The sequence below is a fragment of the Nycticebus coucang genome, chromosome 8 (genome assembly GCF_027406575.1).
Source record: "Nycticebus coucang isolate mNycCou1 chromosome 8, mNycCou1.pri, whole genome shotgun sequence".
Lineage (NCBI taxonomy): Eukaryota > Metazoa > Chordata > Mammalia > Primates > Lorisidae > Nycticebus > Nycticebus coucang.
This window is the reverse complement of record NC_069787.1, coordinates 51,648,467-51,669,158: the sequence shown is the minus strand read 5'-3', so window position 1 is coordinate 51,669,158 and position 20,692 is coordinate 51,648,467. Positions and strand designations below refer to the sequence as shown.

General features: G+C 44.6%; 1 pseudogene; it reads right to left on the bottom strand.

The window, feature by feature from the left end:
• Positions 1 to 565: 565 nt before the first annotated feature.
• Positions 566 to 20,692, bottom strand: part of LOC128592409 (condensin complex subunit 3-like) — a 35,771-nt pseudogene continuing 15,644 nt past the window's right edge.

Sequence of the window (20,692 nt, the reverse complement as noted above, 5' to 3'; positions counted from 1 at the left end):
TGAAGGTAGATGACAATGTCCTTCTGGCTTGGAAGGTTTCAGTTGAAAAGTCTGCTCTCATCCTAATGGCTCTGCCTCTATAGGTCAGTTGGTGCTTACTCCTGGCTACTTACAGAATTTTTTCTTTCATCTTGACTTTGTACAGTTTAATTACAATGTGTTTTGGAGAGGCTCTGTTTGAGTTGAGATGACCTGGGGTTCAATATCCATTTGAAAGGAGTGTGTTGAGGTCTTAAGGAAAACTTGGTAAGTTTTCATTTATGATGGTCTCCAGGAGGGCTTCCATTCCTTTGGGACAATCTTCTTTCCCTTCAGGAATCCCTATTATTCGTATATTTGAACACTTCATAGAGTCTTATAGTTCTCTAAGTGCCCGCTCTGCTTTCTCTCTCTTCTTTTCTGCCTCTTTAACTACCTGGGTTAACTTGAAAACTTTATGCTCTAGCTCTAAGGTTCTTTCTTCTCCATGGTCTAACCTATTTTTTTTTTTTTTTGACAAAAGGATGACTTTATTAAAGTAAAGAACTAAACATAATTTTAAAGGCCTCCACCCCCATGATTTCTCCTAATTTATAATTTCATTGAGAAATTGTGCAAGTTTAAGTTTACTTTTTTTCTAGTGCTGCTATTTTGGCTTATCTTGATAATTCCTTCATTTCTAATTCTCATTCTGGAACTTCATGATGACATTCAGAGTCAGCCTCAGCAGGCTGATTTCTCCTGTTCAACCTTGTTGAAGCTGTCACTTTTCAATGTTAGTCTTTGGCTTAGTTGATCTTGATGGTTGTGTTGGTTTTACAGCTTGAGAGGAGTCATACATACTTCATTCTTATCATCTTCATTTTGAAAAATAGTTATAGTCATGTTAGTATCCTATGTTGCTACATGTTGTTCACCAAATTCGTTATTTCCTTTTTCTAACTGAACCCTTGATTTTTCCCAAAGCTTTCAGACATGTCCTACTTTTCACTTGCTCCAGAATCTCAGTCATAGAACCAGAAGATTTTTTGTAAGATTGCTAATGAGTTCTAAAGAACTCAAGGCTTTTGTATAGATGCAAATTTCTGGTAGGCATGGACTTACTAAGATCTCACAGCAAATTTTTATAGCCGAATTGTCATGTACTGTTAAGGCCTAATAATCTGGGGGATTCTTGGCCTGAGGATTTAATGCACTTGGTCATGTAAAATCTATAAGTAACTCAGTAACATTTGTGATATCTATTTCAGGAAAAAGGGAAGAAACAGGCGCATTTACAAGTGTTTGCAGAGTGGGAAGAAAGGCTTCTTCAAAGCATTTCTAATTAGTCCTGCTTGCATAGGCAAATGTGGGGAAAAACATGCCCAGGCAATATTGAAGTTGAACATCCTCTTCAGCCACAGGATTTTATCATAACAAAATCAGATAATAAAGAACCCTGCTGCTGACCTAAAGCCCAGAGAACATTAGCTTGGCTAATCCTTCTGCAGTTCCTGTCCTAATTTCAGACACCTCACTATCTAAGAAATCAGAAAGGAGTTTCAGAACATTCTTAGCTGTAGCAGTCTCTTCAAATTCTTTTGACTCTTGCTCATCATCACCATTCATTTCTGTAGTTTCACATGGAAGAGCATTGATTTTTTTTTTTTAGTTTTAAATGGTTCCATCCCAAACATCATCTGTTGGTCCAAGATTGCCTTTAAAGCATTAATTTTTATTGTGATATCATAAATTTGCAAAACCTGTAGTAGCAGCCCAAAGTGTTTACTTGCAAAATCCTGATTCTGCAGTCCACAATATCCCAAACATAAAACAGCCAAATTTCTCACTAAGGGATGAACGTTTGTTATTCCAGGAAGAATCAAAGATTCAACGATCCCATTCATGGTTGCACCGGTTATCTGTTGAAATTGACATCTGCTTCATCAGTTCATAGCATAAAACAAGACACTTCTGCAGTATTTCACATCATTCTTTTCTATGTGTACTTTTTTTGTGTGTGTGCTTCACATAGTTTTAATGATGAGTAGTTTATATATATATATATATATATATATATATTAAATTATACCTGTGTACATTAATGCGATCATGGGGCACCATACACTGGTTATATAGACCGTTTGACACATTTTCATCACACTGGTTAACATAGCCCTCCTGGCATTTTCTTAGTCATTGTGTTAAGACATTTACATTCTACATTTACTTAGATTCATATATACCCTTGTAAGATACACTACAGGTGTAATCCCACCAATCACCCTCCCTCTTCCAACGTCCCCCGTCCCTTCCCTCCCTTTCCCCCTTCCCCCTTTTCTTAAGTTATAACTGGGTTATATCTTTCATGTGAAAATCATAAATTAGTTTCATAGTAGGGCTGAGTATATTGGGTACGTTTTCTTCCATTCTTGAGATACTTTACTAAGAAGAATATGTTCCAACTCCATCCATGTAAACATGAAAGAGGTAAAGTCTCCATCTTTCTGTAAGGCTATATAATATTCCATGGTGTACATATACCACAATTTATTAATCCATTCATGGATTGATGGGCACTTGGGCTTTTTCCATGAATTAGCAATTATGAATTGGGCTGCAATAAACATTCTGGAACAAATATCTTTGTTATAATGTGATTTTTGGTCTTCTGGGTATATGCCTAGCAGAGGAATTATAGAATTGAGTGGAAGATCTATTTTTAAATCTCTAAGTGTTCTCCAAACATCTTTCCAAAAGGAATGTACTGATTTGCATTCCCACCAGCAGTGTAGAAGTGTTCCCTTTTCTCCACATCCATGCCAACATCTCTGGTCTTGGGATTTTGTGATAGGGGCTAATCTTACTGGAGTTAGATGATATCTCAAAGTTGTTTTGATTTGCATTTCTCTGATGATTAAAGAAGATGAGCAGTTATTCATATCTCTGTAGGCCGAGAAGTTTCTTCAGAGAAGTTTCTTCAGAGAAGTTTCTCTTCAAGTGCCTTGCCCAGCCTGCGATGGGATCACTTGTTCTTTTCTTGCTTATACGTTTGAGTTCTCTGTGGATTCTGGTTATTAAACCTTTGTCAGAGACATAACCTGCAAATATCTTCTCCCATTCTGAGGGCTGTTTGGTTGCTTTACTTACTGTGTTCTTGGCTGTGCAGAAGACAAGCCAATTAAAAACATTCCGTGGGGAAAAGATTCCCTATTTAACAAATGGTGCTGGGTGAACTGGCTGGCAACCTGTAGAAGACTGAAACTGGACCCATACCTTTCACCATTAACTAAGATAGACTCTCACTGGATTAAAGATTTAAACTTAAGACATAAAACTATAAAAATACTAGAAGACAGTGCAGGAAAACCCTTGAAGCAATCAATCTGGGCGAGAATTTTATGAGGACGACCCCCCAGGCAATTGAAGCAGCTTCAAAAATATACTCCTCGACTAATATTTTAAGCTATTTTATTACAAGTCCATGCTCATTCATGTACATATTTCTGTATGGACAATTCAGAACGTCCTTTCTTAGGGTTTTCACACCCTCTAAAGTTACTGGTGATGTAAAGTCTGGAAGTCGGGATACACGTGGTTCTGCATATGGGGTGAATCAGGGAGGAGGATGTGTTATGAAAAAGGCATGAAACGTGCCCCTAGTGAGGAAATATATATGTAACATCATCTAACTTACTTGTTTTTTTTCAAAGTTGATTCAATGTATGCATTTGAAAACAAAAAAGACAAAAACAGGTAACAACAACAAAAAAGGCTATCAATGTGGAAATGTGCTTTTTCAAAGAAAGGACTGAACACAGAAATGGTTTTGTGTGGGGACCAAAGGCCCACACCTGGCTCAGGCCTTTTAGAGGGACCCACCTGTGCTACTGTTAGGAAAAGGGGAGAAGATCTCAGAGGAAAGTTCAAGTGCTACAATCATGAGTCAGAAAACACAGTAGGATGGGGCAGTACCTGTGGCTCAAAGGAGTGGGGCACCGGCCCCATACTTGGAAGGTGACAGGTTGAAACCCAGCCCTGGCCAAAAAAGAAAAAAAAAAAAAGAAAGAAAGAAAGCACAGCAGGACAAGTGGTCCCCTAGGGCAATTTGGGGACCACAGCCAGGTCACTCTCTGAGTCCCTATGTAGTTTGGTTCACAGGACTTTGTAACCCTACTTGAGATAATCAGCACAGGCCAGCAGGACCTCAAGTCCCCATTGTTCTTTGTGAACAGACCATTTCTGTGTTCAGTCCTTTCTTTGAAAAAGCACATTTCCACATTGATAGCCTTTTTTGTTGTTACCTGTTTTTATCTTTTTTGTTTTCAAATGCATACATTGAATCAACTTTGAAAAAAACAAGTAAGTTAGATGATGTTACACATATATTTCCTCACTAGGGGCACGTTTCATGCCTTTTTCATAACACATCCTCCTCCCTGATTCACCCCAAATGCAGAACCACGTGTATCCCGACTTCCAGACTTAACCAGGCGACATCAGTGTGGGGTGCCCATGCACGCTCTGTGCGTCTCTGCCCTGCACACGGCCCAGAGACTCCTGTGTGGCTGTTGGGTGACCTTGGTAGTTCCCTTAAGGCCCCTTTCCATTGACTGTTTCTCGTTAACTACAAATGCTACTGTGCATCAGGCTGCCTGCACCAGGTGTGCACAGCCCCAGCTTTGCAGGGAGGACCCAAAACAGCAAAATACCCAGGACTCAGCTTTCTGGAGTGAGATGTATTTATACTGATTTGGAAGAAACAGGAGTGAGGTGACTAAGAACCCCTTCGCCCTGCCACCCACAGCCATGGAAGAAAAAAGCAGAGAAGGGCAGTGAGGGGACAAGTGCCCAGGAGCCACGGTCCAGGCTTAATGGTTGTTCCAGCTGGTTGGGGCAGGGCGGGAGAACAGGCTATGCTCAGCTGGCTGCATTGTGGCTAGGAGGTCTCTGCAGGCTGCATCCTGCTTGTGTTGCTCCCCAGCCAGCTGGGAGTCCAGGCATGGCCAACCTCCCACACCGTGTTTCAGGATCCCGGGAGGTCAGGACCTTCTTGCTCTCCAAGGAGACATTTGAAGTGGACTGTCAGGTATTTTGAAATGTGGCCTACATTCTCCTTAACCTGGTCAGCATTCTTCATCCTGTGTGAACATTTGTTCCCTGCTACTAACCTCCCATCCCTCGCTGTGCTGCCCACCCCATGTCACAAACTTTCTATGAGGTCAGCTCGTCAGAGGCAACACATCAGTGACAGCATGCAGCATCTGCCTGCCAGGAGGGGGATGTTAGCTTTGCACATATACCTGAACTTCACCTTGTGCCGAATACATGTACACACAGTAAAAGATACAATTTCAATCTCTTTATTTAAAATCCAATAAGAAATAAAAGAAGGAAGCATGGCTGATCACCCCACACTTGCTTCCTGGTCTCGGCCTCAAGTCCCCTGGCTGGTTGCAGGCACCACCTTGTTCCGGCGGTGGCGGTTCTTTTGGGCTGGTGGGAGGCAGAACATTTTCTGAAAGAAGTTCACAATCCTCCTAGCGCACCCCCGCCGGCCCTGGCCCACTTCAGTGGGCTCATCCTCCACTACCTGCCCAGCTGGAAGGGAGGGGTCATGGCTGGTTCTTCCCTCAGCTCCCATGTCTCCTGCTGGGTCTCCCATAAGGTGGCTGGTGCTGGAGGGAGAGGACACGGGGCCAGCCTGGGGGGCACAAGTGGGCCTGAGTATCCTTGGGGTGGAGGTGTCTGGTGGGGTGGCAGCCTCAAATGGGGTGATGGTCTCCTGTGGGGTGGCAGTCTCTGGTGGGGTGGCGGCATCCAGTGGGGTGTGGGTCTTCAGTGGGGTGGTGGCCTCCAGTGGGTTGACAGTCTCCAGAGGGGTGGCGTCCACCAGTGGGGTGGCAGCCTCCAGTGGGGTGACTGCCTCCAGTGCGGTGGCGGCCTCCAGTGGGGTGGTGGTCTCCAGTGGGGTGGCATCCTCCAGTGGGGTGACTGCCTCCAGTGGGGTGGCGGCCTCTGGTGGCATGTCTGTGGCTGCCGTGCGTGGCCTCATTCTCTCTTGCCCAGACTGGATCCAGGGGTCTTCCATCATCTGCCTGATAGTGGGTCTCTTGCTGGGGTCAAGGGTTAGGATTTTTTGGATGAAGGATTTTAATTTGGGGGTAGTGAAACCAGGTGTAGCATAGGTGCCTCTTGAGATGGATGTTTTTAGTTCATCGAGGTCCCTTCCCTTAAATGGGAAGGTCCCGGCTGCCATTACATAGAGGATGACCCCAAGGCTCCAAATTTCTGCCTCTGGCCCTTTGTAGTTCTGGCCCAGGTAAACCTCAGGGGCCAAATAAGGGGGGGTCCCACAAAAGGTTCTGAACGTCTTACCTTCGCTGAAAGTTGCGGCCATGCCAAAGTCAGCCAGTTTGACATTGTTTTGGGAATCGAATAAAACATTTTCAAGCTTCAGGTCCCTGTGCACGATGCCCTTTTGGTGGAGGTACTCCATGGCTTTCAGTAGCTGCAAGAATATGGCTCGGGCCTCCCCCTCCTCCATCTGGCCATATGCGTCTATTCTCTCACCCAGGTTACCACAGGCTGCAAGTTCCATAATCAGGTACATATTTTCCTTACCCTGTCTGACCTCCAGCAGCTTGATGATGTGGGGATGGTCCAGTCTCTTCATGATGTCAGGCTCCGCAGACACAGACATGAGGCCAGCAATACGGCGTTTGTTGATGATCTTCACCGCCACCAAAGTGCCAGTTCCACGGTGACGGGCCAGCTTCACTTCAGCGATGCTACCCTCACCAATGGTCTGTAAGAGCTCATAGTCCCGGAGGACCTCCCTGTCCAGGGACACGGAGGACACCCCAGGCGCCATGGGGAGCCTGACTACACTAACACTTTGCTAGATAAGCTACACTAAATAACTAATCAACAACAACAACAACAACTAATACTCACTGTGCTACAAACACTAATAAACTATAATAACTGGGGCACTAAATATACTGACACTAATGAAAGCTAACTAGGATAAAAAAATATGTGAACTTATACTAAGAAAACAAATAACACTACGCTAAGACTATGTACACTATGCTAAACTACTCACTGGGATAACTGCAAGCACTACAATCAAGGAAACACGCTAGCTGAGGTCAAGTCCACAGGTCACTGAAAGAGCTTCCTGGGCTGTAACGACCAAAGACCCAGGCTCAGGCGCTTATATAGGTTTTGGCCTCAATGGCTCTCTATGAGGTCAGAGACAGGAGGAAATGGACCAATCAGGGCTGGGGATAAAACTGGGTGGGTTTTTTTTTTCCTTACATGGGTGCAAAAACATTGAGGTTTTGGCCTCAATGGCTCTCTATGAGGTCAGAGGCAGGGGGAAATGGACCAATCAGGGCTGGGAATAACACAGGGTGGTTTTCTTTTTCTTTATATGGGGGCAAAAACATTTTCTTCTTGAAAGAAAACAAGTGCTTCTCATTTACATGGGTTATAGAGATTGATATTTGGTTTATTAGAAATTAAAACCTGTACATTTCCATAGCCTTCTCACTTTTAGTTTTAAAACCTATGATAACTTTTGACTTTTAGAGACCTCATTATGCCTCTATGGGAAGTATCCAATTCCTTCTACTTTAAATTTGAATTAGTGTTGGAGGGATGCTACAAATAGCTGCTATTATGATACTATACATGATACTACACACTAGGGTATAGAAATATTCTGGGGTATATGATACCCAATAAGGTCCCTAATTAACACCTAGTGAGCTGCTAGGAAGATGACTCTCACCATCATTTCCCCCCATTGTTTTCCACATGATTTTCCATGATTTCCGTGGGCTGAAATATTCAATGTCATGGGGGGAAAAAAAGATCCGTCTACCAAGAGTCCAATATCCAAGAAACTGTGCTTCAAAAACGAGGAAGAAATTAAGACATTGTCAGATAGCTAAAATGTCAGGAGCCCTACCCTGCAATGGAAGGAGTCCTTCTGGTTGAAAAGAAAGGACACTAGAAAGGAACTCTAAGCCTGATGAAGAAATAAAGATGTCTGGTAAAGGCATGGAAGACATGGAAGCATGTGGTTGCAGCAATGGGATCCCCTTAGACCCAGTTGGTGATTCCATCCTGGATTCCCTTGAACTGTTTGATTTCTAGGTAGGAGTTTTGACCTGGGCATGGAAGTGGTCCCCTAAGACCTGACCAGCTGCCCAAATCTCTTTCTCTCATCTACACACATCAATGTGAGAGTAATGATACAGGACAGGTGGTGCCATGACCTGCCACCTTAGCGCTGGCGTTGTTGATGCTGCACCGCCAGGAGGAACCAGCTTGCTGGAATGGCCGGACACCCACGGGGGAGACACTGGAGGCTCCCTGTCTCCTCCCCATGCATTTCTGACTGGTGAGTTTCATGTTCAAGGCCTCAGAGTTCATTGGACAGCTGGCTGTAACTAAAGAAGACCCACTCTAAAAGTCAACATTGAGTTCTGGAAAAACAACCCCCTGCCACTATATAAACCCCTGAGCAGAGAGCCCGAGGACAGACCGCCCAGAGGGAGCAGGAGAGCTTGTTCCCCTCCTGGGTTCTCTCTGCCAGGAGCTTTGTTTTTTTGTAAGTTGTAAGTTTTGTTTCTGTGAATAAATCCTGTCTTACTACTGATGCTGTGGTCCGTGTATTCATTCTTGGATCCCCGAGACCAAGAACCTGAAACATCGGGCAGTGCCTGTGGCTCAAGGAGTAGGGCGCCGGTCCCATATGCCGGAGGTGGTGGGTTCAAACCCAGCCCCGGCCAAAAACCACAAAAAAAAAAAAAAAAAAAAAAAAAGAACCTGAAACACCGGGATCAGATTTGGCCAGACATCCAGGACAGAAGATGAAGTTCTGGTATCATATTTGGTGGCCCATGGACAACAGATGGAAAGAAGACATCTGTGGTACGTAATGGGACTACTTACCTCCATCCTGTTTTTCTCTGTAGCTATGCTACTGGAGATTAATAAATTCAATGCCCACCAGCCTGTAAATGTGAATAGTGTAAATGCTGAACTCCAGGTCAGGGGCAAGAGGCTGTTGGGGAACAAACTTTCTAATTCCCCTGGGCTTCAGAAAGGAGAGAAAGGGACTGTTGGTGAATTTTGAACCTATTCTCTCTTTATTCCTTTTCCCTGGTCGAGATCTGAGCAAGGAGCTAGCACCCAGAGGCTCTGGGGTCCCCAGCAATTGTTCTGACCCCAGGACTTGGGAGTGCCTTTGAAAGCTCATGCTCTCCCAGCCTTTACTATCTTCTCTTCTCTTACATGGTTCCTAATTTTTTCTATGTACCTCTGTAGACCTCTTCTACTTCTCTTCCTCTCTTTGATAGTATATATGCTTTGTTTGGATGTAGGTAAGAATTGTTTATATATTTAGTTAATTTTGCAAGGGTATTCGGGAATTTTTTTTTTTTACAACTGTGTATTAGATGTTTTCAGAGGGCTTCAAATTTTGTAGGTGGGTTGAGAGTTATTACTTTTCATTGGTGTTTTTATGTCACTAAAAAAAAAAAGGCTGACCTTGTTAAAGAGAAGTCAGCCCCATATGAGGGGTGAAATGACTCCCCTCCACAGTGTGTCTGGGCAACAGGAAGCCTGTGAAAAAAGCCCAGGATGACTCCCCAAGGTGGGAATGGCCCTGAACCTTGGCTACTAGTCAGTCTCTTGAAAATAAAGAACAATGAGAATGATGCTGGGTATTTGATTTTTTCTGATATGGGGAAGTTTAAGATATTCTTAGGTTTCTCTAGGACTTCAGCTAAGTGAAACTAATTGTGATTCAAAAAGTTTCAAAGTGTCTCAACACTGATTTGTAGCTAAATTTCAATATTGTTGCCTTGGTAAACTTTAAAAAAGACAGAGGAGGTTGAAAAAAACATAGCACTTAACACCAAGACCTGGTCATGCTGGAAAGCCTACTTGTTTTTTTTTTGTTTGTTTGTTTGTTTGTTTGTTAAGGGGAATTTAGAAAAAGCTTGGACAGATTCTATAGAGCTAACTGCAAACACTGCAAAGCCATTTCGTCATGATGGGGCTTATTTCCACATTGACTGATACTCTGAGGCTCGTGGAGAGAAGGGGCAGAAAGGGGCAGAATATATGCATCGGGTGGGACCAGGCTCCCTGATATCTGCTTTCTCAGAGCTGTGCTGCGGGCACGTTATCAGCACAGGAGAACCAGCGGGCACTAAGCGCTGCCCTGGTAAGGGTGGCTAATTCCAGACAAGCGCAAGGGCTGAGGAGGCCACTCTCCTCAGGGATTCTTCCCCAAAATTGGAAGGACACTTCCTTTTGTTTGGTCAGAAGGCTCCGTGGGTTGGTCAGAGGAGCTCTGACGACTCAGGAATATGGGGTGGGATTGATTAACACACTGGATGTTTGTTCTTTCTCACGGATGGGTAACATATTCTCTCGCCAAGAGAACACCCTGCTGGGCTATTCTGGAGCACTGGGAGAAGTTTGATCCCCAGATGCTGATAAAAGGAGGTACGGTTTTCTTCTGCACCCAGGCCTGGCCTCAGTATCAACTCCCACTGGTGAACAATGGCCCCCAGAGGGTACCCTTAATTATAACACCATTTTTTTTCAGTTAGATACCTTTTGTAAACAGGAAGAAAAGTGGTCTGAGGTGCCCTATGTGCGAGCTTTCTTTTCCCTCAGTGACAACCCCTAACTGTGTAGCAGATAGATTCTGCTCTTACCTGCAGTGACTTTCCCACGTGGTCAGGGATTCTCGAAGGAGATGCTGCACCATTTAGTTCAAACCCTCCATCTAATTCTCCCACACCTTCCTCCATGTGTGCAGAAAACCCCAGGAGAGAGGCTGTCCCAAGAGTTTATTCTGATCCTACTGCGACCCCCAGAAGGCAACCATATCCTTCTCCGTGTCCCTTGATTGAGACTGCAAGTGGGGAAGGGGCCGTGCACGAGTATACACTCCTTTTTCTCTAGCAGATTTAATGCAAATTAAAGGTGATTTAGGAAAATTTGCTGATGACCCTGATAAGTACATAGATATTCTCCAAGAGTTAGGACAACGCTCTTGGAGAGCTATAATGTTACTACTAGGTCAAACTTTAATGTTTAATGAGAAAAAAAATGAAGTCTTGGATGAAGCTAGGAAGTGGGGTGGTTTGTGGTTCCTGTCCAATCCTGATGGCAGTTTGTCTCCTGGGCAAAGCGACAGATACCCCACAGGAAGACGGGCAGTTCCCTTTGAGGAGCCCAACTGGAACCCTGAGAAAGGTGACTGGTGGTGTAAACATTTTCTAATGTGTATCCTAGAAGGTTTACGTCAGTTCAAGAAAGAGCCTGTGAATTATTCCAAGTGGTCTAAATTTGCCAGGAGCAATACGAGACTCCTTCAGCCTTTCTTGAGAGGCTTAGGGAGGCAATGAGAAAACACACCCAATTGACACCCGACTCCATAGAGGGTTAAATTATTTTAAAAGACAAATTGATCACTCAAGCAGCTCCAGACATTCAAAGAAAACTGCAGAAATTGGCTCTAGGCCCAGAACATAACCTGGAGAATCTTCATAAAACAGCCACTATGGTCTTTTATAACCAAGATCAGGAGAAAAAGGAGGAAAAAGACAGAAGGGATCAAAAAAGAATTACGACCCTAATAATGGCACTCCAACAAACAAGCACCTTTCAGGGACAGGGGGAAGCCAGAGGTGCTAGGGACAAGTGCTTCCAATGTGGTCTGTCTGGTCACTTCAGAAAGGACTGCCCCCAGCAGTACTGCCAGCTGGGCAAGCCACCTGCCCCTGTCCAGAATGTAAAGATGACCACTGGAGGATGGCCTGTCCCCAGAGGTGAAGGCCTCCTGGGATACTGATCCCATCCATGCCCAAACTGGGCTGAGGTTCCCAGGGCACAGTTTCACGGCTCCAGCTTGTGACATCAAAGTCAAGAGCCTTAGGTTTCCCTTATAGTGGAGGGCTAGGAGACAGAATTTCTTCTGGACACTGGAACAACCTTTTCCATGCTTCTCTCTAACACTGATCTTTTATCCACTAAATGCATAACTATACAGGCAGTGTCTGGAAAGCCAGTTACCAAATTTTTCTCTTAGCCATTAAGCTCCAATTGGGATGACTGGCTGTTCTCTCAAGCCTTCCTAATCATGCCTGAAAGTCGTGCTCCCCGTTTGGGGAGAGACATACTAAGTATAGCAGGAACAACCACTTATATGAATAGGGGACAGGAACCTCTATTATGTCTTCCCTCATTAGAGAAAGAAATTAACCCAGGAGTGTGGGCTACTGAGGGACAGGTGGGAAGAGCAAGATATGCTCACCCAGTCCAAATTAAGTTGAAGAATCCCGCCATCTATCCCAATCAAAAACAACATCCTCCAAAAACAGATGTTAATAATGGACTAATTCCCATAATACAGAATCTAAAGCAACAGAAGTTATTAATACCTTACAATAGTCCATGTAACACTCCTATTTTAAGAGTGCCCAAACCAAATGGAACCTAAAGGCTAATCTAAGATCTCCACATTATAAATGAAGCGGTCATTCCTCTCCATCCTGTAGTTCCCAATCCCTATACCTTATTGTCTCATATCACAGTCTTAGACTTAAAAGATGCGTCTTTTGCATTCCATTTCATGAAAATTCCCAATACATTTTGCTTTTGAAGACCCCTGTGACTCCAACACCCAGCTTACTTGGACTGTGTTACCCCAGGATTTAGGGACAGCCCTCACTTGTTCAGACAAGCCTTAGCCAAAGACTTGAGTCATTTTTCACATCCTACAGCGACTCTTATTCAGTATGTAGATGACATACATTGGGAACATCAGATGCAGAGGAAGGCCACAAAGCTACATGGGCTCTCTTAAACTTTCTAGCTGATTGTGTGTACAAAGTTTCCAAAGCTAAAGCCCAATTATGTGTCCCTTAAGTTTACTATTTGGGTCTCCAGGTTTCACAGGGCAAGAGAGCCTTGGGCAAAGAAAAAAATCGAACCAAAATTGGCTCACCCAAAACCTCGAACTCTCAGACAACTTTGAGGCTTCTTAGGAATTACAGGCTTTGGCAGACTCTGGATTCTTGGATATAGTGAAATACCTAAACCACTCTACTCTTTAATTAAAGATGCTCAAACAGAGGGCCTAGTACTTTAGAATGGGAACCAGAAGCAGATAAGGCATTCCAACAGTTAAAAAATGCTCTTTTTCAGGCCCCTGCTTTGAGTCTTCCCACTGGACAACAGTTTAATCTGTATATTACAGAATAAACTGGAATAGCCCTGGGAGTTTTGGCCCAATACCGGGGTCCACTTCTACAACTTGCAGCATATGTTAGTAAAGAAATTGATGCTGTGTCCAAGAGATGACCACACTGTCTACGAGTTGTAGCAGCTGTAGCCCTCTTAACCCCAGAGACAACCATACTATCTTTAGAGAAAGACCTACCTATTTACACTTCTCATGACCCTACTGGACTTTTAAATTCCAAGAGCAGTCTCAGGCTGTCAGAGAACCACCTTCTTAAATGTCAAGCCTTATTAGGTGAAGGACCAGTGCTGCAATTACACACCCGTGCTACTTTGAATCCTGCCACTTTCTTCCCTGGGTCCCATGAGGAGATAGGGCATAATTGCCAATAGATTATAGCACAGACCTATGCAGCTAGAGAAGACTTACCTGAAACTGCCCTATCTAATCCTGAGATGATTTTATATACAGATGGAAGTTCTTTCATAGAACATGGAACTCAAAAAGCAGGCTATGCTGTAGTTACTCAGTATGCTGTAATGGAGAGTGGGTCTCTCCCTCCAGGAACTAGTGTGCAATTAGCTGAGTCAATAGCCTTAATCCATGCTTTAGAAATTGGGAGAAACAAAAAGGTCAATATATACACTGACTCAAAATATGCCTTCCTCATTCTACAGGACTATGCTGCTGTTTGGAAGGAAAGATATTATCTCACTTTCAATGGCTCTCCCATAAAATATCATCATGAAATTGACAGGTTGTTACAAGCCATTCATGATCCCCAAGAAGTAGCAGTTATTCATTGTAAGGGACATCAAAAGACCTTAGATGAGATTTCTGAAGGTAACCAACTTGCTGATAAAGAGGTTAAAATGGCAGCACAGAAAGGAATAATTCCCCCTGTGGCTCCCCTTATTTGGGAGGGATCACTTGAGAATCATGCACCTCAATATACCAAAAAGGAGAAGGAGTGGACTTTATCCAGAGACTATTCACTACATCCATCAGGCTGGTTACAATATAAAAGTGGACTTTTGTTATTACCTGCTGCAAGCCAATGGAAAATACTTAAAACTTTACATCAGTCTTTTCATTTTGGCATCCAATGTACCTATCAAATGGCTAAGGCTCTCTTTAATGACAAAACCCCAGTCGAAGCCATAAAACAGAAAACAAGGACTTGCGAGATATGTCAGAAAAATAATCCTTTAAATCACCATTTAGCTCCCCCAGGTATAGAGACATGGTAGATACCCAGGTAAAGATTAGCAAATGGGTTTCACTCACCTCCCTAAAGAACATGGTATACAATATTTACTGGTATTTATGGATACTTTTACTAATCGGGTTGAAGCATTCCCTTGTAGGACAGAAAAGGCCCAGGAAGTTGTAAAGGCTTTAGTACATGAGATTATCCCCAGGTTTGGACATCTTTGAAATTTGCAAAGTGATAATGGGCCGGCCTTCAAGGCAGCTGTGACAAAGGGAATATCTAAAGCTCTGGGCATAAAATATCATCTACACTGCTCTTGGAGGCCCCAATCCTCTGAGAAGGCAGAAAAAATGAATGATAAAATCAAAGGACAGTTATGAAAGCTAACTAAAGAAACTCATCTCCCTTGGACTAAATTACTTTCCATTGTTCTCTTTAGAATAAGAAATTTCCCTCAGAAACTAAGTTCCAGCCCATTCAAATTATTATATAGAAGACCCTTTTTAACTAAGGTTTATTAGATCTGGAAACTACAGAAATAGTGAAACATATCACTTCTTTAGCTAAATTTCAACAAATCCTTCAAAATCTCCCAACTACATTTTCACATTCAACACTGAAGGAACTTTTCTCTTCTGGGGATCTAGTCATGATCAAAACTCTTCCCTCTAATTCACCTTTCTTAACCCCAACTTGGGAAGGCCCCTTTCCTGTTATCTTGTCTTCTTCACAGCTGTTAAAGTTATGGGGGTGGATTCCTGGATACATCCTTCACGAGTAAAATCCTGGAATCCTCCACCTTGTACGGAAGCAGACTATGAAGAGAGTCCACCTACACTTGTGAGCCTAAGGAACATTTGAAGTTATTATTTAGAACACAGCAAGAAAAATGTGAATATAGTTTTCTTTCAGTGTGACTGAATTAGTGCTTCTAACCTGACCCTGTCCCACCTTTGCCTAGTACTGATTATACTAATCAGATTTATATTTTTTAGAAATGTCATCAAGCCACACACAATAAAGATGGTTCCAATCTAAGACCTGATTCTATCATGGACCCCTGTACTGGTCTCCCTCTGGAAAAATCCTAACTGCCCTTTCTGTCATCACCTGAGTCAGCAGGAAGCAGTTAGATCAAGTCTTGGCCCTTTTTCCTAACAGCAGTTAGAGTTTCCACCCAGAGAGAGAGAATTGATGCAGGACAGCTGGGGCCACGACCTGCCACCTTAGCCTTGGCGGTGCTGATACTGCAATGGCAGGAGGAACCAGCTGCTGGAAGGGCCGGACACCTATAGGGGACACACTGGAGCCTTGCTGTCTCCTCCCCCTGCACTTGTGACTGGTGAATTTCATGTAAGTTTCCAAGGCCTGAGAGGTCATTGGACACCTGTCTGTAACTGACAAAGACCCATGCCCTAAAAATCAACACTGAGTGCTGGCAAAACAACCCCCTGCCACTACTCAGGGTTTATAAACCCCTGAGCAGAGAGCCCGAGGGCAGACCTCCCAGAGGGGGCAGGAGAGCTTGTTCCCCTCCTGGGTTCTGTCTGCCAGGAGATTTTTGTTGTTGTTGTTGTTTTTGTTGTTGTGTTGGGTAAGTTGTAAGTTTTGCTTCTGTGAATAAACCCTGTCTTACTACTGATGCTGTGGTCCATGGATTCATTCTTCAAATCAAAGAGACCAAGAAGCTGAAACACCGGTATCAGTGAGGCACCTCATTCCAGGTCAAATCAAAAACAACAGCCAGGTATTCACATTCCTCTGTGAATTTCCCAGGGTCTGAAGAGAAATTCCCTAACTTTTCTTTACACATCTTGAGATGGCCCATTGAAAACACACCATGAACCCTCACGGGCTGTCCTGTGGGTGCTGATACCTCGTGCAAAGGACATAGAAAAGGGAAGTTAGGATCCAGAAAGGGGGCCAAAGACAAGGGGTGGGATCCTATGCTGGTGGGGCTGAGCCTCCTCTGGGGCTGAAGCAACAGCCACAGTCCTGATCACTGCCTCAAGGTCAAGGCCTGTTCAAAGTCAAAGAGGTATTCAGATCTCTCCCTATCCCTTTCAGCCAACACTTTTCCAAACAAGAGTCACAATATTGGGTTTTATCCCTCAGGCCCCACCAGCAGGAAATATCAGGACACACATTTTCCTGAAGACTTCCTCTTATGTTTAATCCTAGGAGTTTTGTCAACTTAGCTCTTATCATTTAAGTCTTCAATTCAATGTGACTTAGTTTTTGTGTATGGTATTGGAATGTCAGTGTCCAGTGAGAACAGCTCACATCACAAAGTCCCAAAGCTGCAGATGCTGACACAGATGGGGAGAGAAGGGAACACTTTTACACTGTTGGTGGGACTGCAAACTAATACAGTCTCTATGAAAAGAAGTATGGGGAATCCTCAAAGAACTCAAACTAGATCCTACAATCCCATTATTAGCCATCTACTCCAAGCAAAAAATATTTTATCATAACAATATTTTCATTAGATGGTTTATCACAGCTCCTTTACAACCGTCAAGATACAGAAACAACCTAAACGCTCATCAACACATGAATAGATTCTGAAGTCTGGTATATGTGTATCACGGAATACTATTCAATCATAGAAAAGATGGAGAACTTACATCTTTTGTATTAACCTGGGTGGAGGTGAAATACATTCTTCTTAATAGAGTATGGCAAGAGTGGAAAAGGACGTATCCAATGTTCTCAATAGTAATATGAAGCAGTAGATGAACTAATACACGGCCACCAAAGAGGAAAACTCAAGTTACGGGGAAGAGACAGAAGGGGGGGATTGCTTTGTTTCCAGTGAATGGGCACAATGTAAGGGTACATGGCACACCCTGGGGTTAGGACACAACTACAACAGGGATTTTACCTAACAAATGCAAATATTGTCACTTAAGTATACCCTCATTAATCAGAAATAAAAGAAAAATAAAACTGAAAACTGAATCTGTAGAAACCATGTGAACTGTCAAGAGTTAACAGGCCCTGAACAACGTTCCATGAAGAACAGAGATGAGTGGGAGGGCACAGACTCAACTTTTGGTTCTAAGAGGTTCATGGAAGTGCCTTGGAACAAAGAAGCACAGATCCCAGAGCCAGACAGACCTGCTACACACCCGGCCACTGGAGCCTTTCCTGCCTAAGCCTCTAGTTCTGACCTCACGAATGTCTGTGCAGGCTTGAAGGAGAGCAGTGAGCTCACAATGAGCAGTGGTCAGGACTGGCTGCAGAGTCAACGGACACACGGACCAGCAAATACAGGTGACAGCCATGATGTTAGCTCCCCTCCAAGTTTCCACACTCCCCTCTCCCTTAATAAAGGCACCCCACTTTTTTAGGGTAGTAAATTGCCCAGGAAAAATATTTCCAACTTCTCTTGCCTCTGGGTATGGATAATGGAAAAAATGTCTGGTCAGTGACATGTAGAGAGAAATTTTCCTAAGCTCCTGGCAAGACTAATAACAAAACACCAGGTGAGCTGAAGCGTGAGCTCTTTCCCTTTGAGGCTATGTGGAAAGCACATGTGACAGCTGAAGCGCCAGCAGGCATTTTAGACCCTGAACCCCTAAAGGATGTAAGCCACATAATAGTATGATGACATAAAAAGACAGAATTCTGGATCCCTTATGAAGAAGGAACAGCCAAACTACCCCTGTATGAAGTGTCACATGTGACAGAGAAATAAAGTTCTCTATTGATTCAGGCCCTGTCATTCTGGGTTTTGTTCCCAGTAAGTTAATTTAACACATCTTCATATTTATCCAATCAGGAAGCCACCATGCTAAGGGACACATCTACTTTTTTCTGACCCTTGCATCCCAGATAGCAACAGTGAGCTCAAGCTTGGCCTCTGCCTCTCCAGCCAAGCAGACAAGAAGGATCTTGAAGATCCCCCTCCCAAGGGTCTTGCTGAAAAGCTCGATCACTCTGAAGGTCTGGCAGGATGTTTCAAAAATGTCTGCTGGCCTAGCTGGGATTTTTATCATCAGTTTGTGGCCTGTCTTTCTCCATCTCTCTCTCTCTCTCAGTCTCTCTGCTTGAGTGTCAGGTCATGGGACAAAGTTTTCTGTGTTTTCTGCTGAGGCATCTCCTGGGCTAGAGCAGAGACAGGGAGGTCTCACAGACACGTGCTGCATAACTGGATGGCTGGGCAGGAGGAACAGGGAGGGGCCTTTGCTCACAGCAGACACCTGCAAGGACTGCTGAGTTTGCTCTGGGGTTCAGGAGGCCTTGGTTTCTTCTCTGCTGGGTAAGCCTGGCTACATTTCCTCACTCACTCACCCTCAAGAAAACCACCCTTGGCTGGTCTCTGCTCTGTATCAGGCACTGGGTCCATGTATATGGGGGCAGAGATGAAAGGTCCTGAGGTCACTGAGCTGGCCTCTAATGGGACAGAGGGAGAATCGAACATCACACACCATGGGGACCAGCACTGCCTGACCCTGGGTGGCAGGAAATGTGAGGGCTTCCTGGCCCAGCCAGGAGCTTGTGACGGCTATGACAGGAGAAGGAACTCCCACCAGCTCACCCGCTCTGGGCCTCTTGTGGAAAAGGCTGGGTTCAGACACAGAAAGCGCAGGTCCGTTCACCACCTGCTGTACAGCAGCCCTTAGATGAAGCCTCCACAACGCCCCTTGGGGGAGGCCCAGATCTTTGTCCTCCTGTTACTCACTCTCACTGAGTGCTCACTACCTCCCAGGCTGCTTTCTACACCTGCTCCATGTATTAGCTCAGTAATCCTCACCACAGCCTATAAGGTAACTGCGGTCTCCCCTCCATTTTACATGTGAGGACCGTGAGGGCCAGTGAAGTTAATTGAGCCAGAGCTCAGAGCTGCTGTGTGTCAGACCCAGACACAGTCTCAGGGCTGGTGTGGAGCTGAGCCTGTGTGCTCCACACTACACACACCAAGGCCATCTCCCTCTTTACATGGGAAGTGGGATTCACAGACATCAGAAAAGGTGCAGAATCCCTTGCAGACCCAGGTCTCAGGAGGTCTCGGAATCTAACACACCAAAGGCCACTGTCCAGTTCTTGGTCTGTTTAGGGATTCTGAGGGGACTGGAGTGAACCAGAGGCACTCCTCTGTCTTGACACCTGGTGGAAACATTTCAAAGCCATTGGAGACCACATTACTGCCTTGGTCAGGACAGCTGCACAGGTCAGCGCCCTGCCAAGCCTACCAAACACTGTCCCATGTGAACACGTTGATGTCAGCACCCATAGTCCCCTGTGGGGAGGCTCTGCTCCTCTAAATCAGTTCCTGCTTTCAGCCATAAGATCACAGGCAGAGGGAGGCGTGCCAAAAGCTATTCTGAACAATTGGGGTTTTCTTACAAATTCATCAGAGCACAAGTATTATTCACCTCAGGGAAGAGGTGGGGAGGGTGGGTGGGGAAGAGGCAGGGCCCTGGCTCACCTTCAGGGGCAGGTAGGCTGCGATGGTGATCCCGGCACTCAGGTGGGGTGGCCCTGTTGTAGCTCACCAGGAGCCTGCCGGAGCCCTGGGCTCAGCTCTCACTTGACTTCACTGCAGTGCTTATAGCCCGTGGCAGCATCCCTGGACCAAAGGGGAGAACCAACTCGTCACCGTGAACTTGTCCTTTGTGAGCAAGGCATGACAGGCTGAGGCTTTATCCTAGGCTTGATAGGCAGTTGGATGATTTTCACTTAAAATTTTTTTAATTTACGTACACTTCTCATGACTATACAACTTAAATTCTTTTTGCCACATAGTAAACACATACTGTATCCAGCACCCAGATCAGGAAACAGATTATTGGCACCCAAAATTCTCCAGGAGACCCATCTGATATCTAGCATCTCCCCCAAAGGAAACCTGAACCCTGACTTCTACCAGCACAAGACTAATTCTGCTTGATGCTGCAGTTAAACTCTTCCCCACTGGCTTCCTCAGCTCCATGTTATTCCCGAGCTTCCTCGTCTGTCACACATTGCGCTTCCCCATGCACATTTCCATACATTACGCTGCTGTGTGGATACCGGGCAGTAGACTGACCCTGCTACTGTGCACGTTTCTGTTCCTTCCAGTCTGGGGCTCTGATCCACAGGGCTGCTAAGAACATCCAGGCACCTTCCTTTCTAGGGGAACCCTTAGGGGTTTCCACTGGGTGTGATCCTAAAAGTGAGACTCCTAGGCTATGCAGCATGCGTTGTTACTGCCAAACACCTTTCTCACAGTGGTTCTATCAATGGAAAGTGCTACT